The sequence below is a fragment of the Canis lupus genome, chromosome 26 (assembly GCF_011100685.1).
Source record: "Canis lupus familiaris isolate Mischka breed German Shepherd chromosome 26, alternate assembly UU_Cfam_GSD_1.0, whole genome shotgun sequence".
NCBI classification, from domain to species: domain Eukaryota; kingdom Metazoa; phylum Chordata; class Mammalia; order Carnivora; family Canidae; genus Canis; species Canis lupus.
Genome location: NC_049247.1, coordinates 36357498 through 36384907, shown reverse-complemented (window position 1 = coordinate 36384907; position 27410 = coordinate 36357498). Strand labels below are relative to the sequence as shown.

Below are 27410 nucleotides of genomic sequence, written 5' to 3'. Positions count from 1 at the left end.
TGTCCTTGAGTTCTCTCTCTCTGTGTTGGAGCAACCTGCTGATGTTCCTCTGTCAGCTCCCCCTCCAGTGATCCTCTATAACGCCGTCAGGTGTATTTTAATGAAGAACCAATATGAAGCAGATTAAGGGTTCCCCATTGCCTGCAAAATCAACTACTGTTCACTTGACTTTCAGATCCCTCCAGTCTCCGACCCCACAGACATCTACAATCTTGAACATAGCGATCTGTGAGGATTAAATACCTACCCCACAACCAATTTCCAGCAGTTGGTGGTTTAGCATCTAACTCAGGAAATTTCTCGAGTTCAGCCATTGCTTACGAGCCTCCTGCAGCCTCCAGCTCACAGGCTAGTTAGTATCACTCTGCCCCTCTCCATCTGGCTGCCCCTGAGCACCTGCTTTCAGGGAGAATGACTTTCTACGAGCTGCTCCTTTCTCTGAGCCAAAGGGTCACTGTGTACTGTAGATCCACTGGTGGATTGATCCCGGGCTTCTGTCTTGAAATGTCTTAACTAATACCACCCAGTTGGAACTTCTGTGTCTTGAGTGTCACTTCACTTAGTTTTGCCAGACTCTTGGATTTCTTTGGTCCTTCTGATCTTGTATTTCAGGAAGATGCCCCTTGTCTCCTTGTAATGCATGGTTATGGATAGTATGGTAGTGGGCAGCTCATGAAGCATGTTACTCTGAGCACTATTCAGAGTCAGAGCCACTGAGAGCTGCTTTCATGAGTGTGGGACGGGTGTAATCATACAGGGCTCAGGGCTCAACAGAGCCAGTGCTTGGGGTGTAATGGCCTGTGACCACTGTTCTGGAATTAATAGTTTTAACGTTGGATTTGTATGAGTGGGGTCTGACAGGACAGTGAAGCAACTTGGAGCCTGGCTTGTGAGTAATTCTGTGTCTCTGTGCCCCATATCCCCAGAACTGGTTCTGGGCCACTCATTCCCTTGGGGCCAGTCTAGCCCTTCTGCTCTTCACTCCCTGACTGCTGACTATAGTTGCCCACTGCCCACAGCAGGAGATGGGCACGGACGTGCATTTCCAGCCCCAGACTCTGAGTGCCAAGGCACATTTGATGGAGGCTCAGCAGGGAGGAACTCCTTGTCCATTCCCTGCTCCCATACGTCCCAGCAGAAAGGCTACGGTCCCTTGTTACCCCACGTGTTGGTGCGGTGGGCCTGTGGAAAGAGGAGAAATCTGACTTGATCCCTCTGCCTCTAAATGAGGCATGGTTGTCAGTCTGACACCTGACAAGAGGGGATGGATCTGGCCACCAGTGGCTTACCGGAGTGCAGAGTCATGGTCCATGGGTATGTGGTACAGGTGCCCACGAGCATCTCTGCTCCTGAAGGAGTGCAACATTAAGTAAGAAATACTGTTAAGTGGAGGGAGAGAAAGGGGTGGGGGAGAAAGAAATGAGCTTTATGGTTTAGTGCCTTCTAATGGACTTTCCCCCCTGCTTTTTCAATAAGGAGCCCTGTGTTTTTATTTTGCATTGGGCCCTGCAAATACCTTAGCTAGTCACTCCTGGCCCTTTTGTTTGCCTTACACACCTCATTTCTGCCCTGGATTTGCATCTCAATTCTAAACTCCTTTCCCAAGTGTGGTCCCCTCCAAGCTTCTTAGGAAGCAGGGCATCCCTGCTGTGGTGGTGGTTAGGAAACCAGTGTTTTTCCAGCTTCGGAGAGTTTCTGTAGGATTAAGAGAGACAACGTATGCCCCGCATTTGGCATCTAGTAAACCAGTTTTCTTATTAACAGGATGACAGTTAACTTTTGGTGGAGGGATAGCTTTTTCACTCATTCATCCTGTGTGGCAAAAGTTAAAAAAACAGATGATTTACAATTTTTTTTCAAATTCTTTAGAAGTTTTAAAAAAAGCTTAGCATCAGTGATTTATCAGTGTAGTTGTTTTCACGATATTATGATGCCACACGCTTTCTCATAAATCCTTATATGTAAGTAACATTTTTATCTGTCTCATTACTCTTTGTATTTCCCACAGCAAATATTCTATATAGCAGATGTTTGATAGATGTTCTAGAAAGTGAATTAACTTTTTGTACTAGGTTGAACCATATGAAATCATTGGGTTTGGAGTGAAAATGGTTGAATACTGACAATACATAGGATATCTATTTCTTTAGAGCCAGAATCTGTATATTTCTGTACATTTCTATAATCATACACTCACTTGAAAAAATTAATTCAAAAGTAAAATGTTGAATACAGATTCTTTACGATATTCTTTGGCATCTACTTCTTTAAGTAGGTTCTTTCCGTAACATTTTTTTAAGGAAAATGCAGTAAAGTATTGATTAACAAGAATTCACATTTAGTAATCTCAAATATCTGATTATTTTCATTTTTGATAATGAGGATTAGAACTTAAAAAGATGTCAATCTCCCTTTCTCCCTTATTAAACATAAATATTATTCAACCTTAATATTATAATTTGTGATATTAGAGGATTTTAAAATGATTATTTTCATTGTATAACACCATAGTTACAAGTTGAGAAAGATTATGGAATTATTTTGAATTTCAGGAGTTGCTTTTCTGGTTGTTATTATTACTTTTTAGGACAGAATCAACTTCTATCCTTAAAAGTCTGCGCCAAGTTTGGTGATGTGAGAGCTGGTTATTTTCCAAGTTAGCTGAAGAGTATTTTCACTGGACATCTACAATTATCCAAATAATTATCCATTTGTGTCTCTGTATTACTAGCCTGAAAAATTCTAAATTAATACAAGTAACAGAATCCTGAGAACAACAAATTTTAAATGCTTCCCATAATTATTGAATAATTCATGATTTTTAAACATTCTCATTTCTCTGCATAATTTTTTTTGAAGCAAATCCTTTATCTTCCTCACACTTGCTTGTATTAAGTTTGCCCAAGTCTCCTACATCCCTAGGGTTCGTTCATCTGTTGTAGCTACTTGGAAAAATGAAGGTCCATGGGCAGCGTGTCTGTGAGAAGACGTTAGCCAAGTTTAACTCCAAACCCAAATGCCAGGAGGACATATTCACTAAATATTGGTTACTGGGCAAACCTTGCAACTTGGTTCCATAGAGACTATTCCCAATCTTGCTTAGCTTGTCTGGGGAATTTTTCTGAATATGATTCTTCCTTTGCCACCAATCTGTGTGCTTATGAAACAAGATAAAACTGTTGCCTTTTGCATTCTTCAGCAGACTGTTGTTTCATTAAAAATGCATGGATATTCAACTTAAAAAAATGCCTTTAGAGTAAAAGTAGAAATTAGATAATTTATTCAAGAAAGCAGGAAAGCCCAGAAGTAGCAGGACAGAGAACATCAAAATATCCCCTGACTGCGAAGTGATTTTAATAGTTTCGCCATCTTTGCGTAGATTCATTATCTGCAAACCTACCATGTTGTTGAAGCAAATGGTGTGTTCACTTGGATCTGGAATGTGAATGCTTCAGAAAAAGTGTTAGAATTCCAAAGTCTGCCAGCATCTAAATAGAGCTTTGCCAGGCCTTTTAACCCACTTCCTACAAAAAAGCATCTGATTTAAGATATTATGAGCTCCAACAAGTTATGGTAAAATATATATAGCTTAAATTATAAAAAATATATATGGTGAAATAGAGTCATTTTTTTCTTCCTAGAAAACAGGTTGTAAGCACAGACCTCCAGCACCAACCAGCTGGTTGTCACTGGGGATAATTATGCAGTTTCTTTGATTCCATTTCCCTACAGTAAAATGAAGTTAATAATATTTACTTTACATTCCAATTGGGAGGACCATGTGAAATTAGTGATTTAATTTAATAATTAAGCAGATATCATTTGGGCTCCTATTGTGTGCCAGACACTTGGGAGATCCTGGGGACAGGGCAGGCCCAGAGTCTCTACTCTCGTAAAGCACCAGGTCTTCCAAACAATCTCTCAAAAATGGTAATTATCCTAACAATCCTTTTCTCTCCCACTTAGGACTTCTGCTTTGTGGGAACCAGGTTGATTAGAAGAAAGACACGTCAAATAATAGAACCATTCTGCATCAGATTCAGCTCTGTCTTCCAACTATATTTTTAGGAATACTGGAGATACTGAGTTGTTACCTGGGGTCGATGAGTGTTGGATACATTCATGAGTTGGCGAAGCTGTGCTTCGGGGTAGGGGGGGGGCAAATGCATTCTCTCAGTCTGTAACAGCTAGTTATTGGTGAATATGAGAAATATTGGAAGGTTTCGTGAAAAAAAAAATTTATGATCATATGAATATATCAAACACCTAAACTTGGCTTTTGAAACATTTTGTTAAACTTCATATTAGGACACGTGGGCGGTTCAGGGGTTGAGCGCGTCTGCCTTTGGCTCAGGTTATGATCCTGGGGTCCTGGGATCAAGTCCCACATCAGGCTCCCCACAGGGAGCCTGCTTCTCCCTCTAGGTCTCTACTTCTCTCTCTCTTCTCCCTCTATGTCTCTCTGTGTCTATGTCTCTGCTTCTCTCTTTGTGTCTCTTATAAAAAAAAAAAAAAAAGGAAGATTAAACTTCATATACACTCCCTCCACCATGGGTGAGCACATTTGTGTACATAGATCTGCACGTGTGTGTTCTCCACACGCACACGGTAGTGTCGGTTACTCCAAGTGTTGAGTCTCCAATGGAAACGTAGATACTGGGACAGCGAGGCAGTAGAAAAATACCTTGGTTTATGGATCTTTCTGTTTCTTAAATCAGACGATGGAGGCAACTGCCTAATCTTTGTCACCGTCTTTATGGCTCAAATGTACACTTTTGTGTCTTAACACCTTTCTCAGAGCTCCCAGGGTATGTCATTCGGTATTTTGGTTTTTTAGATTTGTTTGTGGGTTCTTTCATTGCTTAGATACGAGGACTCGGGCAATTACTGTTCATTTCCTCCCCTTGGGAATAGCCAGTCCCTTTGCACAGCAAATGACGTCGGCACCCCACCCACATCGCTGGCCTCTACCTCTGACCCCCTGCACCTGCATGTGTTTGGCTGTGGGCCTCTTTCTCTTGCCAACAGTGTGCCCTGTCCTCCCCCCCACCTACCCCTGCGGTGGCAAGCTACGAGCACCAAGGAATGCATGCCTTTGGAAGCAGCCCTCACCCAGAGACCAGCAGGAGCTGGTGTGTGGATGCCCAGCACCCCTGGGGTGGGATGGCCTATTGCTCTAGGCCATAACTTGGTGTCCTCTGTTGGTTCCAGTATTTCCCAGCAGGATCAAGCTCCAGTTACACACTATGGAAACTAGCTTAATAACAAAACCTCCATGGGCTGCTCTTCCTCCCCCACCAGGGGTTCTTGGGATCAGCTCACAAACAGCTCACCCCTCAATCCTTGTCTGGGGTTTGCTTCTGGGGAGCCACCATGTAAAACACTCCAGCAGAATGTATTTTTTCTGTTAATTTAGGTTCATTCTACAGTTTATCTTTCTTTTCAGGGTTACCAGCCTGCCAAAAGCAATATAATAATGTGATTAACAGCTATGAGCCAGGCTAGATTTTTGCCTGAACAACTCAAAGTAACCAAAAAGCTCTATTTTCAGATTTTTTGGTATGATTCCCACATCTGCTCACCAAATAAACAAGTGATGGTCTCTCACGCTTAGTGCCCTGCTTATCACTACAGACAGGTACCATTTCTTGAGGAGCATTTTTGTTTTGATCAGAATTTATGTTTGGTCCTACCTTTTATATCTTCACTCAGTGTGGTTTTCAAAAGCTCATGCTTCCAAGTGAAATATGTATTTTTCGAAAACCACACAATCCACTTCTTTATCATCCCAGCACCCAATCTCTGTAATCACTGGCCCATGACCATCAAACATCTTTCCATAATAGCATTTGCCACAGGAATGCAGAGAATATTAAACCAATTTTTAAAAGATTACGCCAGGGGGATTTTTCTTCTGAAGGACTTTTGTCATGCTTTTTAAGAGCTGCTGTTCTTACATTTTATATTCTAAGCAGTAACTTCTCCATAAAGATAAATTGTGAGGGACAATCTTTTACTGTGACCTCCCACCCCCCAGTGACAGCAGCCAGATTAGAATTACATTGGTAAATGACCATTTCCCATAATTAGGTCAACAACACACTTAGAGGGTCACAGGATGAATTTTCAGGTGGGTGGTCCCTTTCCAGTGGCTGAGGGACCAATGAATCCTTCAGACATGAGCTCATCATGACCATGGATTGAGAAATTGTTCTAGAGTACTTGTATTTTTTTCCACCTCAAAGTCTATAACATAATTCCCTTCTTGATTTAATCATTTTTAGCATGCTTCCAAGTACATAGTGTACATTTTTAAATGATGCAGGGGGATGTAAAAAATGTCAATGTTGTAGTAAAGAGTATACTTTATAAAATATTGAATATGTATAAATATCAAAAAAGTACACATACACATTTTGTCTTAGCCTCTTCAGGCAACTATAGCCAAATATGAGGTCAGATGAGGGCTGTCTTCCGCATCACACTTGCCCACATGGTGGAAGAGGTGAGGGAGCTCTCTGGGACCTCTTTTGTAAAGGCACGAGTCCCATTCATAAGAACTCCACCCTTGTCACCCTGGGCTTTAGGACTTTGGCACCTGCATTCTGGGGGACACTCGTACCTCCAGAACATAGCACGTGTGTATTTAGCATCGCTTACTGGTAGATTATGCGTGAACAACTCAAGATTCTGGAGCCCTTCTGATTGACTCCGTATCCCTTGTTGAGCAGAGATACGTTTGCTTTGATGCTCCTGTCAAAAACCCTTCTCTCCACGTGTAATTGGCAAATCTCCACCAAATGGATAACAGGCATAGAAAGTGTGTAAGTGAAAATATTCATAGTAAATTAGCTGTCTTTCCTACAACCACTCCAAATTACTTTTTTTGGTGATCAAAACACCAAGATATTATCCTACTGGGCTGTATAGTCCTTTTTTTTTTTTTTTTTTTTAAATAAAAACTCTTCAATTCTTGAGGTCTTCCTTCGAAGCAACCTCCCATCTAATGTCATGACTCCCCAGGGCATCAGCAGAAAGGAAATACCTGTAGGTTCTATGGGTGGATTTATTCCCTAACACAGGGCATCCTCCTTTCTTCCCATACTGACAAGAGCTGCCTCCTCGGTGAATTCCAAATGAGCTTCAGTCCAAGGGGCTGCCTTTCATAGTGAGTTTTTGTCAAAGAGAAAGCAACATGTAGAAAAACAGACACATACACTCATAGACTTCAGTGACAAAACAAACGGCTGGAATCACTTCTGTAAGAAACAGGCTTCTGGAAGCAATTGAGGTGTCTCATCACTTTACCACGGGCGGCCCACATGGAAGCAGCATTTCCGACCTTCCTGTAACTGCAGTGAGTCCCGGGCCTGTGTTCTTGTTGTTGTTGTCCTCTCCTAAATTCTTCAGTTGATATCCAAAGAGTATAGGCAGGCGATGGAATGAAACCAGAATCAACATCAGTTTGTAGATAAAAATTTCCTATTGGGGCACCTGGGTGGCTCAGCTGGTTAAGCATGTGACTCTTGGTTTCGGCTCAAGGTCGGGATCTAAGGTCCTGGGATCAATCCCCACGTCGGACTCTATGCTCAGCATAGAGTCTGCTAGAGATTCTCTGTCTCCCTCTGACCCTCCCCGTTGCCTGTGCCTTCTCTGTCTTTCTCTCTGTTTCTAATAAATCTAAAAAACAAATTGCCTTTGGCTATAATCTTTGAGATCTTTGGCTATAATCTTTCTATGAGATTATCTAGACTTAAAAAAAAAAAAATAGCAACCTGGACCATCACGTGTTTTGTAACCTTCTTACTCTTTGATAAGCCTTCTTTTGTTTGTGCTGTGCAACCATGAGATTGGTGTCAAGACAAGGCAGGGTGAGTGGTGAGTGCAGGGCTGACTCCAGGGCTCAGCTACGTTGGTGTCACCCTGGGATGGAGAACGTAAGTTGCTGGCCTCGAAGATCCTCCTATCTCTTGGGAAACAGACCTGTACCCAACCAGGATCCATGTCTGTCTGTGCCAAGTTGTAGTAGATGTATCAAGTGCTTTAAGGGCCTGAGGTGGACAGGAGGGGATTGTCTGCAGACAGGAAGGCTACCATGAGTCCCTTTCTCTGAAGTGTCTCTCTTTACTTGAGTTCTGAGTCTGTCTCCCTCTGTGTGACCAACCCAGCTGAGCTATTGGAGCCATGTGTGCATGACTTGAAATGTACCTCCCTCAACAGGAAACAAAGGTCTTATGTATATAAAAGGTATAAAACCTCACCCCGATGTCCCAACAAAAGGGAATGAAAAAGGCACATGATAAGAACAAGACCAGGAATTTTGAGTCCGGAGGCATTGGTTTTACTTTGGGCTCCACCACAAACAACCTCTTGCTTCACTGATCCAAGCAGTGCATATGGAGCATCCAGTCGATCCAAGACCTTGTGCCCAGAACCTTCAGTAAAGTTCCAGACTACAGGGAGATAGATATTAAACAACTCTTACACAGTTATGATTATGAAAAATACTATAAAGAAAAAAATGAAGGGCTTTTTTGGTAAGAGTAAATGAGAAGCCAAATTAGTGTGATCCCACTGGTGGGGGGGGGGGGCGGTGAGTGGTGATGGAGCTTGCTGGAAGTATGTGTGAAGCCCCTAAATCCCTATGGTATATCTGAGAACTGGAAAGGTCATAGTGGCTGGTACAGGCATGGACGAGGGAGAGGGTTAAGAGTTGAGGTTGGTGACCTTGGTGGCAGCAGATCATATGTGTCTGTATAGACGGTTGCACCAATCTGTTGCAGCAAAGAAAACCATCTCTAATCCTAGACGCTTCAAACAATAGTGTATTTGTTGTTTCTCACGATGATGTGTGTTGGCTGGGCTCAGTGGGTGGCTCTTCCGCTCTGCATATCAGCTGCCTCTGGTAGGAGTATTTAGCTCTGAGCTCAGCTGGGGGTCCCCTGCTGGCTGCAATCTCACTTAGGGTGGTTGGGTTCCAAGAGGGTGGGCACTGAAGGTTCCCTGATCCCTTAGGACCTGGCCCCAGAACGGGCACAGCCATTCAGTTCATCAGGGCAAGTCATCTCCAAGGGGAAGTAAATTCCATCTCGTTTTGGAGGTTGAGACAATCCCGTAGAGAAGGGGGGGGGGGAAGTATTTATTAGGAAAGCACCTTTGGATACTGTGGACCTCACAAAACATTGAAAGCACTTTGGACTGGAGGCTTTCATTATTTATTGTATGTCTAGCACATTTGAAGTACCTTATTGCCTGTGACCCTCATGACGATTTAACGAACTAAGCAGTATTATCACTATCCCCTCCATAAGTCAGATGGGTCCCAAAACTGTCAAGTGACAGGGACAAGCGTTGGCAGAGGCCCACCTGGGGCCCATGTGTGCTGTGACCACTGTGCTGCCGTGTGACCATTTCACTGGTTCTCAGTCATGGTTCCTTCCTCATCTCAGCTTAGGACATGAGGTTCTACGAGGTTGAGCAAAACATTTTGTTAGGATCATAAACAGGAAAGTCCTCATGCCTAAGTTTAAAGCACCAGAGTATCTACCTTGAGAAGATCTCATCATCGATCTATGTCCTGATGCATTTCAGAAAGTAAATTAGTAACTAAGAACCAAGGGGTCGATGAGCTCTGACTTGCTGGCCCCATCTATTCTCGTCAGAAGTGGAGACTGCTGAAGTTCTGAGGGCCAAATGGAGGCGCGGAGGACAGTAGAGGCTTGCTCTCCAACCCGGTACCCTTGCCAATTGCCTGCTTGTATCTGGAAATCTCAAAGATGTGTCTCCAATGGTATCATAAGGAAATCTTCCTACTACTGCCTGGTGTTTGGCACTTTTAGCGCAATTTCCTTCCATGTATCTAAAAATGCGTTGTGTATTTGGTGCTGAAATGGGAGATTATTGCCTCTTTCCTTCTGTTTCATGTTATTAGAGATATCCCCTCCTGTCCTGCTTCATACCCTGATAGCTTATAAGATTTATTGTGGAAAGATACAAGTGACATAGAAGAAGGGGTGTTTATATCGCTGGCTCCTCCCTCCCTAGGAACTATCCAAATGGCTGATACTACATAGTACTCAGTTTTGTTTTTCCCTCTATTGATTGAGGCTTTGATATTGCTTTGGGCTCTTCTGATAGCTTTATTTAGGATGAATTTTCTCCCAGAGAGGGGTCATCGTCAATCCTTCATGCCAATAGCCTTCTGAGCACCATCCTACCAATCTTCCACACTGTTTGGGCATGTATGAGTACTGAGACCTATAAGATAGTTTTTTTATTAAAAATTTATTTTAGGGAATGTGAGTGGGACGGGGGGGATGGGCACAGGCAGAGAGAATCTCAAGCAGACTCCCCCTCCCCCTGAGTGCAGACCTAACACAGGTCTCCATCTCAGGACTCAGATCATGACCTAAGTTGAACTCAAGAGTCAGATGCTCAAATGAGTCACCCAGGCATCCCTATAAGACATTTTAAGTGTGGGGTACCGTCCCATCAGCAGCATTTTCTGTAAATTCAAATACCTTGTATGTTCCAACCTCATGTGACTCCACGGTAGAGGTAATCATGACTTCACCCATGGGGTGAGCAGGACATTGTCACTTAGCAGAGGAAACAAATAGTCGGCACTGCATCTGTGCTATTAAACTATCATATTAACCAAACAACCACTTGATGGATTAACATTTTTTTACTTCCCCCGGAGTTGTTTTGGAGTTTTTAAAGGACACAGGTGTTTTCTCGGAGAGAAAATTGGCAGCATGTTCCCACTGGCAGGTCTGTGTGTCAAAATGGAATTGGTTGAGGTAATGAATGTCCTTTGAAATGAGCCTGTTGTGTTTATAGGAACTTTTTAGGTATGATTATGGCTCTCTACGACCTCATCATCTTCCTGTCATTTGTCCGTTTGACCTTCCAGGTGCTAGGATGCCTTAAGACTGTCAGAGGAAATAAACAGGTTTATATATATATATATATTTGGGCATGTATGAGTACTGAGACCTATAAGATAGTTTTTGAACTATATATATATATATATATAGTGCTCAATTATTAAAAAAAAACTTCTTAGGAGAAAAGACATTCTAAAACAGAAAAAGGTTGTTTTTTTTTGTTTTGTTTTGTTTTTTTTTAAACCAATTTCCTGAAACTCCAATGTTCTTTCCTTTTTTGGGGGGGAAAAAAAAGGCAGCATTGCCACTTCCAAATATCATTCATGTAAATAATAAGAATTAGGATGTTCTACCAAAAACTGGCCAGTAGCAGTGATAGTTTTGTGTGAATGAGTCATAGATTATGACACAAGTTTATATACAGAGGAGACAAGTAAATACGCCGTCACCGAGATTATTTCTGTGCCCTAAATCACACAAAATGTAGTGACTTCAAACCCCAGGCCTCTCAGGATTGTCTGGGTTGACTGGACTCCTTGGTCCAATCCTATGCCCCCCTTGGTGTCATTGGGGTCACATCCCCATTTGGAATGTCCAAGGTGGCCTCGTGTCCTCCAGAATCTCTCTTCAAACCACCACTCACTCCACAGTAATCAAGGCTGAGCTTTGTGACAGCTTATCTGCTGGCTTAAAAGAGTCAAGGTCTTTAACACTTAGGTCATGAACTGGTTTTTTTGACCCCATTCTTGGGTCAAAGCAAGTCACTAAGTGAACCTAGATTCAAAGAGAGGAGAATCAGCTTCCCCGTCTTGATGGAGGAGGCGCGGTGGGGAGTTTGGATCTCTCTTGGGCTCACCTCAGAGATACTGATGGACTCGTCTATGTAGGAACTGAGACTCCCCTGTGTGGGGGGAGCGGGCTCTTGGGGACGTACCTGCATCTCCATCGATTGCTCCAGCTTCACTACTGACAAGCCATCGTGGTCTTGGCCATGTTTCTTCCCATCTCCATGACTTACTCTTCTCGTCTGTAAGATGGACATCGTGATGGTAGTTGTTTCACATGTAATTCAGGAGTTTCCACAATTACCATGTTAGTGTAGATAAAGTTGTTAGAACGGGTTAACGTGTGAAAGGACAAACAGCATTGCCAGGCGCATAACGACTTAGAGGGTCGCCATTGTTAATACTAAAGGGAAAGCAAAGCCGAGGGGGACGGGTGGGATGAGGCTGCTCGGCTCTTCCATGGCAGATTGTCACAGCGGCAGAGAATGAAATTGCCTTAGAATGTGTTTTCTTATCAAACCAGACAAAGGTTCCTGCAAAATATCACGGACTTGCTTTTTAATAAGCTCTCTGGAAACATTTTACGACCATGTTACGTGGATCTACAGGATCCACTTTCCATTCTGCGTTCTTCTGGCCCTGAGGTGACCACTGCCATGGCCCATCATGCCTGGACACCTCCCCACTGCCTGGACTCCCCTTTTATTCTCTCCTGTCAATACCTACGCTCTAGCCACATCAGGTCACCTGTGGTTCCCACATGGGGTGTGCTGTTCCTAGTTCCAGGGATGCTCACATTCTGCTCTTTTGAAGCCCAACCATGATCTGTTTCTTCCTCGTCGGCCTAGTTCTCTTCTTGACCTCTTCTCTCATCCTGAACCTGGGCACGTGTTTTCTTTCCTCCTTGCTCCCAAACCATATGGTTACTTCTTTTATAAGAATCCATCCCAGTTCTGAATGTCTAATACTTCTCCATCTCCATAAGTTCCCTGAGCTCGTGAGTCTGTTTTTTTTTTTTTTTTATTTTTTTTTTTGGTCCTTCTGAATTGTCAAAACTCAGCACAGCGCCACAGAGCCTATGGCATCGCGTGTATAGGTTAACTGCCCAGGTGAGATTTCTCAGTGTGTTCCAAAGCTACAGCTCTTCACAGAGCAAGAAAGAACCCAAACTTACTCCTTGACAACATGAATTATATAGATGTTATTATGAGATTGTCATGATCTATTTTTTTTTTTCAAATTAGTGTTTTTTTAATGAAGTTTTAGATTCCAGTGTAGTTCACCTACGGCATTGTGTTAGTTTCAGATGTCCACGAGAGTGATTTAATAATTCTGCACCTTACGCAGCGCTCATTGTGACGGGTGTACTCTTACTCCCTTTGGACTCTTTCCCCCATCCTCCACCCACCTCCCCACTGGTGACCATCCATGTGTTCCCTGGAGTTAAGAGTCTTGCTTTGTTTCTTTCTCTCCCCACCCCCCACCCTTTGCTACTTTGTTCACTTGTTTCTTAAATCCCACGTATGAGTGAAATCATGTGGTATTTGTCTTTCTCTGGCTGACTTATTTCATTTAGCATGATACCTTCTAGCTGCATCCATGTTGCTGCAAATGGCGAGATTTCATTTTTTTTTTAGCTGAGTAATCCATTGTATCTATGTAGGTGTGTACACACACACACGCACCCAACATCTTTATCCATTTATCTATTGATAGACACCTGGGCTGTTTCCATAATTTGGCTTATGGTAAATAATATCACAGTAAACACAAGTGCATGTTTCCCATCGAATTAGTGTTTTGATATTTTTGGGGGGTAAATCACTAGTAGTGCAATGACTGGATTTAGGGTAGCTCTATTTTTAACTTTCTAGGGACCCTCCATACTGTTTTCCACCGCTGCTGCAGCAGTTTGCCTTCCCACCAACAATGCGAGAGGGTTCTTTTTTCTCCACATCCTTGCAAACACCTGTTTTTTTTTTTTTCTTGTGTTGTTGATTTTAGCCATTCGGACAGGTGTGTGGTGACATGTCATTGTGGTTTTGATTTGCATTTCCCTGATCAGTGATGTAGAGCATCTTTTCTCAGGTCTGTTGGCCATCTGGGTGTCATCTTTGGAGAAATGTCTGTTCCTGTAATCTTCCCATTTTTAATTGGATTATTTGGGCGGTTTTTTGAGTATTGAGTTGTAGAAGTTCTTTATATATTTCAGATGTGAACCAATTATTGGATGTGTCATTTGCAAATGTCTTTCCCTATTCAGTAGGTTGCCTTTTAGTTGCGTTGATTGTTTCCTTTGCTGGGCAGAGGCTCTTTATTTTGATGTGGTCTTGCAGTTTTTACTTTTGCTTTTGTTTCCCTTGCCTCAGGAGACCTATCTAGATAAATGTTGATACAGCCGATGTCAGAGAAATTATAGCCTGTGCTCGCTTCTCGGGTTTTTATGGTTCTTGGTCTCACATTTTTAGGTCATTAATCCATTTTGAGTTTATTTTTCTGTATGATGTAAGAGAGTAGTCAAGTTTCCTTGTTTTGCATGTCGCTGACCAGTTTTCCTAACACTGTTGAAGAGACTTCCTTTTTCCCATTGCGTAGTCTTGCCACCTTTGTCAAAGAGTAGTTGATCATATAACTGGATTTATTTCTGGGCTCTCTATTCTGTTCTATGCGTCTATTTTTGTGCCAATACCATACAGTTTTGATTACTACAGCTTTGTGACATCACTGGAAATCTGATCGTGGTGCCCCAAGCTTTGTTCTTCCTTTTCCAAATCAATCCTGCGATTCTGGGATTTCGTGGCTCCATAAAAACTCTAGGATTGTTTGTTCTGGTTCTATGAAAAGTGCTGTGGATATTTTGATACAGATTGCATTAAATCTGTACATTTCTTGGAGTAATACAGACATTTTCACAGTATTAATTTTTCTAGCCTATGAGCATAGAAATCTTTCCATTTCTTTGTGTCACCTTCAATTTCTTTCATCAATGTTTTATAGTTTTCAGAGTACAGATCTTTGACCTCCTTGGTTAAGTTTATTCCTAGATATTTTACTGTTTTAGTACAACTTAAGTAGGATTGTTTTCTTAATTTATCTTTGTGCTACTTGATTATTACTACACAGAAATACAACACATTTCTGTATATTGATTTTGTGACTTTACTGAATCCATTGATCAGTTCTAATAGTTTTTGGTGGAGTCTTTAGGTTTTTTTCTTTTTTATAGATAATATGTCATCTGCAAATAGTGAAAGTTGTACTTCTTCCTTTGGATGTCTTTTATTTTTCTTCTCTGATTACTGGGGTGAGGACTTGCAGTACCATGTTGAATAAGAGTGGTGAGAATGGACATCCTTGTCTTGTTCCTGACCTTAGGGACATCCTTGTCTTGTTCCTGAGTTTTTCCCCATTGAATATGATGTTTACTGTAGGAGTTTCATACTAAACCTTTATTATGTTGAGGTATGTTCTTTCTAAACCTACTTTGTTGAGAGTTTTTATCATGAATGGATGTTGAACTTTGTCAAATCTCTTTTCTGCACCTATTGAAAGGATAATATGGTTCTTTTTTTTAAAGATATTTTTTTAAAGATTTTTAAAATTTATTTATGATAGAGAGGCAGAGACAGAGGCAGAGGGATAAGCAGGGTCCATGCAGGGAGCCTGATGCGGGACTCGATCCCGGGTCTCCAGGATCACACCCTGGGCCAAAGGCAGGTGCTAAACCACTGAGCCACCCAGGGATCCCTGGATAATATGGTTCTTATCCTTCCTCTTATTGATGTGATGTATCACACTGATTGATGTGCAAATACTGAACCACCCTTATATCCCAGGAATAAATTCCACTTGATCATGGTGAGTGTTATTTTTTTTTCAATGTATTGTTGGATTCAGTTTGCTAGAATTTTGTTGAGGATTTCTATATCTGTGTTCATCAGAGATATTGGCCTATAGTTTTCTTTTTTTATGGTGTCTTTATATGGCTTCGGTATCAGGGTAATAGTGGCCTCATAGAATGAACTTAGAAGTTCTCTCTCTCTCTCTCTCTCTTTGAAATAGTTTGAGAATAGGCATTAACTTTTCTTTAAATGTTGGTAGAATTCACCTGCAAAGCCATTTGGTCCTAGACTTTTGTTTGTTGGAAGTTTTTTTGTTTATTTATTATTTTTATTACTGATTCAATTTCATTGCTAGTAATTGGTCTGTTCAAATTTCTGTTTCTTGCTTCAGTTTTGGGAAGTTACATGTTTCATCCATTTTTTTCTAGGTTTTCCAATTTATTGAAATATAGTATTTCATAACATTCTCTTAAAACTGTTTGTATTTCTGTGGTGATAGTGGTTATTTCTCTTTCATTTGTGATTTTTGTGTGTGGGGGTGTGTTTGATTTTGTTTCTTTTTGTTCTGTTTTGTTTTTTATGAGCATGGCTAGAGGTTTGTCAATTTTGTTGATCTTTTCCAAGAACCAGCAGCTCTTATTGCTCTGTTCTATTGTTTTGTTGTTTTAGTTTCTATCAATTATTTCTGGATTTTTTTTTTTCCTTCTGCTGGCTTTAGGGTTTGTTCATTATCTTTCTAGCTCCTTCAGGTGTATAAGATGGGTTGCTCATTTGAGATCTATCTTGCTTCTTGAGGTAGGCCTGTATTGCTATATACTTCCTCTTTAGGATCACTTTTGATGAATTCCAGAGGTGTTGGACCATTCTGTTCATTTTTATTTGTTTCCATATGCTTTATTTCTTTTTTGATTTCTAGATTGACCCATTCATTGTTTAGTAACATGTTATCTAACCTCCATATATTTGTGCTCTTTCCATATTTTTTCATGTGGTTGATTTCTAGTTTCATAGCATTGTGGTCAGAAAAGATGTATGACCTCAGCCTTTTTGAATTTGTTGAGACTTGTTTTGTGTAATATGTGATATCTTCTGGAAAATGTTCCATGTACATTTGGAAAAAAAATGTATTCTGGTGTTTTGGGGTTAAATGTTCTGAATATGTCTATGCAGTCTGGTCCAGCGTGTCATTCAAAGCTACTGTTCCCTTGTTGATTTTCTGTTTGGATGATATATTCATTGTGTAAATTAGGTGTTTTATTATTATTGTATTATCAATTAGTTCCTTTTTGTTAATATTTTATGTGTTTGGGGGCTCCCATGTTGGGTACATATTTACAATTATTATATCTTCTTGTTAGATTATCCTCTTCATTGCTATATAACGTCCTTCTTTGTCTCTTGTTGCAGTCTTTGTTTTAAAGTCTATTTTTTCTGATATGAATATTGATAAATTGACTTTCTTTTGACATCCTTTTGCATGATAAATATTTTTCCGTCCCCTCACTTTTTTTTTTTTTAAAGTTAGTCCCCTCACCTTCAATCTGTGTGCATCTTTCATTCTGAAATGGATTTTTTTTGTAAGCAACATAGAGATAGGTCTTGTTTTTTTTTTTTTTTTTTTTTTTTTTATCCACACTGTCACTCTGTGCCTTTTGATTGAAGCATTTATTCCATTTTCATCCAAAGTAATCATTGATAAATATATATTTATTCCTATTTTCTTGTTTTGTTGTTATTTTTGTTGCTTTTCTCTGATCATTTCTTGCTCTCTTTCATGGGTTGCTGGCTTCTGATATACTTGGATTCCTTTCTCTTTATTCTTTGCATATCTATTACTGATTTTTGATTTGTGATTAGCATTAGGTTTGTATAGAACACCTTTTGCAAATAGCAATCTATCTTAAGTTGATGAGTGCTTGAGATTGAACCCATTCTTTACCTCTCTTCCCAACACATTTTAGATATGTCATATCATATTTTATATCCTTTTATTTTCTGAATCCTTTGACTGATTTTTACATAAATACTATTTTTACTGTTCTTGTGTGGCTCTCACTTAGGGTCTTTCCTTTCCAATCAAATAATCCCCTTTAATGTTTCTTAGATAGCTGGTTAGCGGTCATGAATTCCTATAGTTTTTGTTTGTCTAAGAAACTCTATCTCTTCTTCTATTTTGAAGGATATCCTTGTTGGATAGAGTATTCTCTATTTCCTTTCAGCACTCTGAATATATCATGCCACTCTCTTCTGGCCTTCAAAGTTTCTTCTGAAAAATTTGCTCCTAGCCTCTAAGGTTTCCCTTGTATGTAAATTCCTCTAGCTGCTTTTAATTTTTTTTTTCTTATTATTACTTTTTGCCATGTTAATTACCATGTGTATTGCTATGGCCTTCCTTAGACTGAATTTTTGAGAGGGGATCTCTGTGCCTCTGGGGTATGGGATTTTATTTCTTTGCCCAGAGTAGGGAAGTTTTCAGGTATTATTTCTTCAGAGAAATTTTATGTGCCCTTTTCTCTCTTCTTCTGAGATCCGTATAATGCAAATGTTACTATACTTGATGGAGTCACTGAGCTCCGTAAGACTGTCTCAATTTGCATTACTCTTTTTAATCTTACTTGCTCAGCTGGATTACTTTCCATTATTCTACCAGGTCATTATATTTTTCTGCTTCCTCGAGCCTATTTATTCCATCAAGAGTATTTTTGCTTTCATTTATTGAGTTCTTCATCTAATACTGGTTCTTTTTTTATGTTTTCTATCTTTTTGTTGAGGGTCTCACTCATGTCTTTCGCTCTTTTTCTCAAGTCCAGTGAGTATCTTCATGATCATTACTTTAAATTTTCTATTAGACATATTACTTATGTGTTTCACTTAGGGCTCTTGCTCTGGGTTGATCCCATTCTTTTATTTAGGACATATTTGTCTCCTCATTTTGTCTAACTCTGTGTCTATTTTCTGTGTTTCTTTCTGTTAGGAAGGTCATCTACACTTCCTGATCTTGAATTTTTTTTTATGACCTAGCTACACAGAGCTTTAGCAAAAGGCACCCATTAGTGTCAACACTCCCCTGACTTCAGACTCTGATTTGAACCTTAACCTAATCTCCAATAACTAAAGTATATTAACATCAGCAGGTTGACTTATTGGTTCTCTCATTTAGTTAAGGTAATGACCTTATAAAGAGACCCTTTAGTAACTGGCAGCCCAGTGTCCATTGTTCCTTAAGACCTGGTGCTTCAGGCAGTGTCTCCTATGTGTGTTGTGTGTGCCCTATTGTGCTCTGGCTGTTTTTTTCCTCCACTCCAGTCATTTGCAGTGGCTCTGTTCCTGTTATGGGCAGCTTTTGGTCCCTGGCTGGGATGGGGTGAATTTCAATAAGATACACACTAGTCTGCTTGCTAAATGAGACATGAAACTGCCATTGCCAGGACTAAGCTGGCCCGTGTAGGTCTGCTAAGTGCATATGGGTGGGGTGTACACTTTAAAACAAGGTGTACTTCAGGCTTCTGTAGCACCTACAGCCACAGCTGCTGCCAGGAGCAAAACCTTGCAGAATGTGTGGGTTGGGAGCAGTGGTGCTAGTGAGGTCTGCCTGGTTTTCAGAAGGGAAGTAGACCGCAGTAGCAGCACTGAGGTGAGTGTGACTGGCAAGCGGACTCCACCCAAGTGCATGGGCAAGGCCATGGGGTGGCGCTTGTTGGAAGCAAGTTAGGTACCAGGTATGGACATTGTACTGGTTCCTGCAGGTGGTTGTTGTTTATGCTGGGGGAACAGGGGAGGGAATGGAGCCTTGCCAGCTCCTCTGTTCCTGAAGGGGTCTCTCTGAGATCCCTGCCTCCCCAGAACTTGCCCTGTGATGACTAAATCACTCCCCCATTTGCCCCCAGGGTTTTTTAAACTGCTGTATATATGCTGTATCTGAGGGACTGTTTGGTGTGCTGTCTCTTTAAGGGCAGGGACTCAGCTTTCTAAGTCCCTCTAAGTCACAGAGCTAAGCCTGCTGATTTTTAGAATTCCAGACTTTAAGTCACGCTGGTTCTAAGAAGTCACAAAATTTGGCCACTCTCACTTTCAGAGCCAAATGCTGTGGGGGTTTGTATTCCCTGGGCAGGCTCCCTGGTGTGATAGTCTGTTTCTCATCCTCCACCACACTCCAGGCTCCCTCCTATGTGTGGTTGGCCACAGTCTGTTTAGGTCTCAAATTGCATTTTCACCCTTCCTACATTCTTCCATGTGGCCTCTTCTCACCTTTGGTTGTAAATTTCATTCTGCCGGTCTTTGGGCTGTTATCTGGGTTATTTAGGCTTGTGAGGTTATCTAGTTGTATCCTTGATGAAGAGACCTCAGTGTCCTCCTCTGCCATCTTCAAGCCAACACTGCAGCCTTTTAGAATATCAACTTTTGTCACTTAATCTGAACCATTTAAGAATCCAAAAGTGGAACTATTAGAATTTGTACCTGTACATTTTCTTGAAGGGTTTTTTAAAACAAATTTTGGGGGCCTATGAATTTGTAGTACTTCTTGTGTGAGATGGTTTGGTTTTTCATGTCAATTTGCGGATGTTAATTACACTTTAGTTGTTGGAGATATAGGTTAAGGTTCAAATCAGTCTGAAGTCAGGGGAGTGTTGGCACTAATAGGCTGCCTTTTGCTAAAGCTCTGTGTAGCTAGATCATATAAAAAAATCAAAGAGTTTATTGGCATCTGTTTGACAACTTAGATTTGTCCAACTAAAAGTATTGGCAATAAAATAGTCTAATCAAGGAAAAGTATACATCTTGTCTTCCAGCAATCTGTACTCTGACATGTCAGCCAAAAGCATTACTACTACTATGGCCCAGGATTTCATGACCCTTGCCACCTGGTAGATTTACTTCTCTACCCCTGGAACATTTGTAGGTTGATAATAGAAGCAGCTTCACTTACTGAAAGGGCCACTGGCTGTTCTAATGGTAGCTTCACTGTAAACAGCAGGGGAACATAAAATGTGGGGGAAGGGTGGCGGCAGACATAGTGATAGTGTCAAACTTATGTTTAACTTTCCAAGGTGTACTGGGTCAACAATCTGAGTTTTTGGCAAATGAATTCCAGGCACTAGTTGGCCGAATTTCCACAGAAGCACCAGCTCTGGATTTGAATCCAGGTTCTTTCACTTAGACCCAGAGAGATAAAGTTATTTGTGAGTGGTCTTAGGTCCCATCTTTTTGTGTGCATGAGGTGGATAATGAGAGAATCTAAAGAATGATTGAAGAGTAAAGTAAGTTAGTTTATATAAAACTCTATTATCTCCATTGCACTGCTGAGAAAACAGACTCAGGTTAATTAACTTGTTCAAAGTTGCATGGTTACTAAGCAACATGGCTGAGACTTATTATTATACTGTGCTTAGCACATATTAAGAACTAATTTAAAAAATGCTGGGAATGTAGACATATGGTCATATCTTAAAAAGATACCATTAAGTTTGATTTGACATTTAATATCATCTTATAGGCCTCTCACATTTATGATTGTTGTTAAAATAACAAACTTAAATTTTAACAATTGCAAAAATATGTGAAGTCTGAGCTAAAATTATTAAACATATAAAGATAATAAAATATAATGGTACTTTAATTGCTGTTATAAAGTGAGAGTGAGAGTGACCTAATTTTCCCCCAAAATAATTGATTCTCTTATGCTTACTGCTGTGTCAATTTATTTCTTTGAGCCCTGATAGATTTAGAGGGCCCTCTACTCAGCACCCATTCTCATCTTTCTTATTGATCTTCTCAAATTCCCGCATGTCTTATCCAAGTCACTCCTTTGGATGATGCTCAGAAATCAAAATGCAAATCTGAAGAGATAATATATTGACCCATCATTGCTTAACAGATATCATAGGATAAACTAATTTGTCAGTTTATATAGTCCATTGCCCAACTGCAAAAATGTCCTACATGGCATTTATTCAATTGGTCACATAATAAATTGAGGAAGTATGCGTCAATTTAGGATTAAGCTGTTACTAGCTTGTCTGAAAGTTAATACTTAGGATAATCGAAGGAACATACACCGTTGTATAAATTGTTTTATATCTTTTTTGGTAGAAGGTGCGTTGTTCATGAATTAAATAAAGTTTGTAAAGCTGTTAGCAGGAGAGCAGGTCACCGATTATGATGAATAAATGTTAGTGATGGTTATAATTATTGTTAAAGGAAGAAAAGCACTTGATATACAAGTGCTTGATAACCACTCTTAACTGTGGTATGTATGAAGCCACTTAAAATGTGAGCAATAATAACAATAATACTATGTGTATGCTATGTGCTAAATCCTCTGCTAAAAGTTTTAATATATGGGTCATATAACTTTACCCAGGATTAGATGGTAGAACTAGGATTAAGCTTTATAATTAAGGTGAAACTCTTAAAAGTCATGAATTTTACTCTTTTATTGACTTTCAATCCTTAATAGCAAAACTACTTTATCAAAGGTTCCAATAAATTGCCATGGTTTTTTGAGAATGGAGGTTTACTTCTCCACATTCTTATGCTTTCTAAAATTTTACTATGAAATCAAAAAAGAAAATCTCATGGTAAAGAATGGATTTAAGAGTGATATGGAATAAAACAAAAGACCATTTTGCTTGCATTCCAGAAAGAGGCACTTGTTAAACAATTGTGTTCAGAAATTATTTCCTGAGAGGAAAAAGTAGAGGTTTTGTTTGAAAAATTCAAAATGATATTGGGAGAGAATTTGTATCAAGAATTCATATGTAAAAGATGTTCTACAGAGTGACCTTTGAATCCTGTTCTCTACTTAGATTATAGACTTCTAAATGAGGGTTTGTATTTACTAAGAGTTAACTTTCTTTTAATCTGTATTTCCAAGTCAACGTAAAAAACAACATTTAGTAAGATCTTTGGCTCTGTGACCTGGCTTGACTGTTCCATCCCTTCTGTTTTATTAAAACAGTTACAGATACCCTTGGATTGATTTTTGAAAGGTAAAACATTTTTTTTTATTCCACAAACTTTGAGCGCCTGCCATTTGCCAGACACTAAGCTGGAGGAGTTGGACACTATACTTGACCTCAAGATCCTAATAGACTCGGGTAGGGGTTGGTACACTTTCCCTTACAGAGCCAGATAGTAATTACTCTCAGCTTGCAGACCATACAGACTCTGTTGCATCTACTCTGCCATCATGTCATGAAAGCAGCTGGAGAGAATCTTTACACTAGTAACATGACTACCTTCTATTAAGATCTGACGTCCAATGATAGGTGGTGAGCCAGTGGGCTGTGGTTTGCTGAATTTCGAGTGAGGCAGATAAATAAACTGATGAGCATAAACCTAGAATCGCTATCATGGAGGTAGACACAGGGCACCTCAGGAGCACAGATGAGAGACATCCAGACCGTCTGCCTTTGTAGATGTGTCTGCAGAGTCTACACATTGTGGGATAAAGACAAGGGGGAGATTAGGGAGATGGCAGTGTAGGCTTTCAGAGAAGATTATGACTGAGTTTCATCATGGAAATGAGCGACTCACCATGAGACCATGGTAAAGTCTATTGTATGTCAAGCCTAGGGACTCATGAATTCCATCACCTTAATATAAACTTATGATTCCAAACTATGTAGCGTGGATACTTAGTTACTCAATAAATTAATAGATAATCTTGAATTAAGGGATTACCTTTTTGAAAAAGTTGGGCGATACTCTTTTCCCTTCCCAGTTAACTTTCTAGTATTTTTTTTTTTTAAATAAAGACCTTGATACGTAAAGAAGATTTTTAAATCTCTATAGCTCAGAATTTCCTCATTCATCTATGGAATCCTTCTTGTGTGGAATGTCTATTAACATATTTTAGAGACCGTGTGTTAAATAGAATGGTTTTGGAAGCAGCCATAAACCAAGGGTGCAGAGTCCTGCATTCCGTTTGTCTACGCACAAGCAGCTAAGCTCCAGAAGCACTCCACATAGATGGCTGTTCAGTGTTGCAGTTACCAGGTAATAGGTATCCAGCCCCTGGGAGATGGAAATTGGAGCAAGTCACCAGGATTTTGAGGTTTCAGGCAGAACGACTCACAAACTCAACTGGTAAACGGGAACATTATGAAATTATAGAGTGATGATTCTAAATCTTGGGTGGTATCACCCCTAGAGGTTGTTGGCTTGTCCCCATGACATTTCACAGGTAGGAACCAGAGATGCTAAGTGTTCTGCACGACACAGGACCCTGCTGTAGAGTGAAGATGCATCATAGCCACATGCCAGGGGCGTCTTGTGGAGAAGCTCTGCTAAAAGGGAAGGCGTAGCCTCTGGGGACAAGGAATAACACCTCCCAAGATTCAAAAGATTGAGTAGACTCTCTGGGCAGAAACTTTTAGGCTGATTATCATTAGTACATTAAACATTTAAAAGGTTATATGCTGCTTTTTCGTCTTAACAATCGGACATAACTTGTCGAATTCCATAAAAACCCATCCGATGATATTTTTGCTCAGGCACAGGCTGTTGTAAGATTTACAGAGCAAAGATAAGGTACACTCTGATCCTCCAAGTTTGCCACAGGGATGGATACTATTAGGCATTTCAGAGGTAATTTAATAAAGTGTGTCATTAGTGCCTCACCTCCTCGTGATCATTGTGATAGAAGCACCGGAGTGACCTTAGTTCTGATTTTGAAAGTAGCCCTTCAGTGGATTCTTTTTTCCCCAAAAGCTATTCTAAGAGATTTTAAAGAAGACTCTGGAGGTCAATAAATAATTTTCTTTTCTGAATTTTTCTTGAGTAAATAGCCTCAAGGAAATATTCCTGTGGTCTCTGAAATATAACAAGCAGAAGATCTTTGGCGCAGAGCAGGGTTGCCATAAATAAAGCACCTGTTTTGAAATATAAGAGGGAGCCCATTGTCTGGGCTGAGGTGGTGTCTCCCAGGGTGAAACGGGTGACACGCAGAGAGGGGGTGGGCTGAGTTTCACCTTCCACTTATCCCCAGGCAAGTGCCCTCGGACTGTGCAAACGGTGCACCCCTGGCTCAAAACCACGACCACTTCACCGTATTTGGCTTCATTGCATATATTCCTTCGATTTGCATGCTTCTGAGTACCTACTACGTGACACACTCTATGTTAAGTGTAGTATTATGTAAGCTAAATGGTAGATCGTTTTAACTGGGTGCTTGCCTGATACTAGCTTCTTTGCTAAGTGCTCATACTTATTAATCCAACCGCTCCAGGAGCTAAGTAACTTCTGTTGTTGTATTCTGATTTAAAAAGCTAAAGCCTATTGTTTGTTTTTTTTTTAAGATCTTATTTTTAAGTAATATCTACACCCAACATGGGGCTCAAACTTAACAACTGTGAGATCTCAAGAGTTGCATGCCCTGCCGGCTAAACCAACCAGGGGCACCTAAAGCTGGCTGGCATTACATAACTTGCCCGTGGTTACATAGCTGGAAGTGAGGGCACTGGGATTCAAAACCAGCTTTTATCCCTGATCCTAAATTCCCTGCTATTAACTGTTGCACGGTAGGGGTTTTGATGCATTATTATGTTAGTGGGAGGGGGGAAGATATTTCAGTACCTGGTTATAACACAAGGGTGGCAGGTGCTGTTCAGGAGGGAGGGAGGGAGTCATACTGAGATAAAGAAAGTTATCGGGGACCATTTCCTGGAAATCTCTGAGCTGAGTCTTAAAGAAGTTGACACAAACATATGGGAATTCAGACTGACAAATCCAAACCACAATGAGGTATCTCCTCACACTTGTCAGGAAGGCTATTATCAGAAAGGAAGAAAAGTGTTGGCAAGGATGTGGACAGATTTTGTGAAGGGAATACAAAATGGTGTTGCTGCTATGGAAAACAGTATAGAGGTTCCTCAAAAAGTTTAAAAAAAAAAAAAAAGGAACTACCTTAGATCCAGCAATCGTATTTCTGGGCATTTATCCAAGAGAATCAGGATTTCAAAGAGATAACACTCCCATGTTGCAGCACTAGATACAATAGCCAAGATGTGGGAACAACTTAAAAATCCCTTGACAGGTGAGTGGATAAAGAAACTGGTAGATGCACACAGTGGAATATGGTTCAGCTTTAAAAAGAAAAAGGAAGTCTAGCAATAGGCACCAACACGGAGGAAGCTCGATGGTATTGAGCTAAGTGAACCAAGCCAATCATGGAAAGACAAAGGCTGCATGATTCCACTTCTATCAGGTACTAAAATAGTCAAATTCATAGAATCAGAATGTGGAACGGTGGTTGCCAAGGGCTAGGACAGAGGGAAAATGGAGAGTTCTAATCAGCAGGCATAAAATTTCAGTTAAGAAAGATGAATAAGCTCTCCAGTTTTGCTGTGCAATATTATTTCTATAGTTAAGAACAATGTGTCATACACTAAAGAATTAGTTGAGGACAGATTTCATGTTAAGTGCTCTCACTACAATAAATTAAAACATAGTAACATAGCACAGCAAAATAACATAGCACAGTAATATAAAATAATAGGACATAGGTGGAACAGGTTGGCTGTACTTCAGAAAATAAACTGGACTAGGTTTGTGATTCTTAGTGGTTATTTGAAATGATCACATAGTAACTGAAAAGGATTGGTCAAGCCATCGTCCTTGCCATACATGAAAACCATCGGGGGAGAGGTTAAACCATACGTGGAATAATATGGATGAACCTTGAAAACATTAAGTGAATGAAGCCCGTCACAAAAAGACCAATATTATAAAATCGCATCTATATGAGTCACCTTGAGAAGCCAAACTCATAGAAAGTAGAATGGTGGCCAGTAGGGGCCGAGGAGACTGGGGCATTCATTTTAGCTCCTATACTTTCAGTTTGAGAGGATGAAAACCTTCTACAGATGGATGGTGGTGGTGTTTGTACAACGATGTGGATATGCAATGCCATCGAACCGTCTACCTAAAAATCATTAAAATGATAATTTTATGTTATATATTTGTTACCACTTTGAAAAAACAAAATGCATTGCTTTCTTGGAACCCATTCCATGACTCGTTGAATCTGAATTCCTCTTGACTTTCAGGTTTGGAAACCACTGTTCCAGGGCATTTTGACCAAAGGTTTGGTCGAAGAGGTTGGTACTTGCTTTGGGAAAGGTGTGAATCCGCAGACTTGGATAGCATTAAAATCCAACTTGGAAGTCTGTGGTTGGGTATATCATAGTCTTAGAAGATGATTTTTTAAGACTGTACATGCAGTATTTTTTGTTGTGCTTTTTAAGTAGCTTCATCATTGATACATTTGTCTCCCACAGAATGATTATTTCTGTGTTAGAGGAGAAAACAGACTCACAGAGCTCAAGTGATTTGCCCCTCTTATGCAGGTGTGCGCAGCATGAGCGTAAGGGTGGTAGGAAAGATACTCAACTGATGGGAATAGAACCCTGGTCTAAATGAGCGTTTCAGGGATAACAGTTTTATAGATTTTTTTTAAAAATTGTGGAATTGTCTTTTCTGCCGTCAGTTACCTGAATCATCTGAATGGAGACCTGTCGGTGATTAGAGATGTGGCAAAAGGTACCTGAAGAGTCGCCACGTCGGAAGGCGTGCAGGTGGTGTTGGGTTCCAGCACCAAGGGCAGGAGTAGAGCGTGTAACTAGGGAAGAAGACACACTATTTGCAGGTGCCTGTCCCTGAGCCCTATACTCCAGAAGGGCTCCCCACTAGTTTCTCCTGGGTGTGGTCTCCGCCCCACTGCATGCCAGGGTCAGGACCCTGGAGTTCCATCATCAGATGGCTCCAACCTCCTTTCCAAAGTCTGGCCAGGCCTCCCCACAGCTCCTTTCTACTCGCCTCGCCATTTGCCCACCCCTGTGCCCGAGCATTGACTAAACAGGCAGCTGTGTCAGTGTGTGTAGGGGGGAGAGGGC

The 27410-nt window shown here is 40.6% G+C and overlaps 1 protein-coding gene and 1 long non-coding RNA gene across 5 annotated transcripts in view; one reads left to right on the top strand and one right to left on the bottom strand.

Annotated features, from left to right (window-relative positions):
- Positions 1 to 27410, top strand: part of PRKG1 (protein kinase cGMP-dependent 1) — a 1199428-nt gene that overhangs the window by 811165 nt on the left and 360853 nt on the right. The window lies entirely within an intron of this gene.
- LOC111092581 lies at positions 1087 to 25708 on the bottom strand. 2 transcript variants are annotated; one of them, XR_005379538.1, is made up of 5 exons: positions 25423 to 25708; positions 22755 to 22949; positions 11824 to 11916; positions 1290 to 1349; positions 1087 to 1182 (listed from the first exon to the last, which is right to left on the bottom strand). It is a non-coding gene; the product is annotated as an uncharacterized LOC111092581 (long non-coding RNA). The 2 variants fall into 2 exon arrangements; XR_005379537.1 differs by lacking the exons at positions 1087 to 1182; positions 1290 to 1349 and adding an exon at positions 10687 to 10934.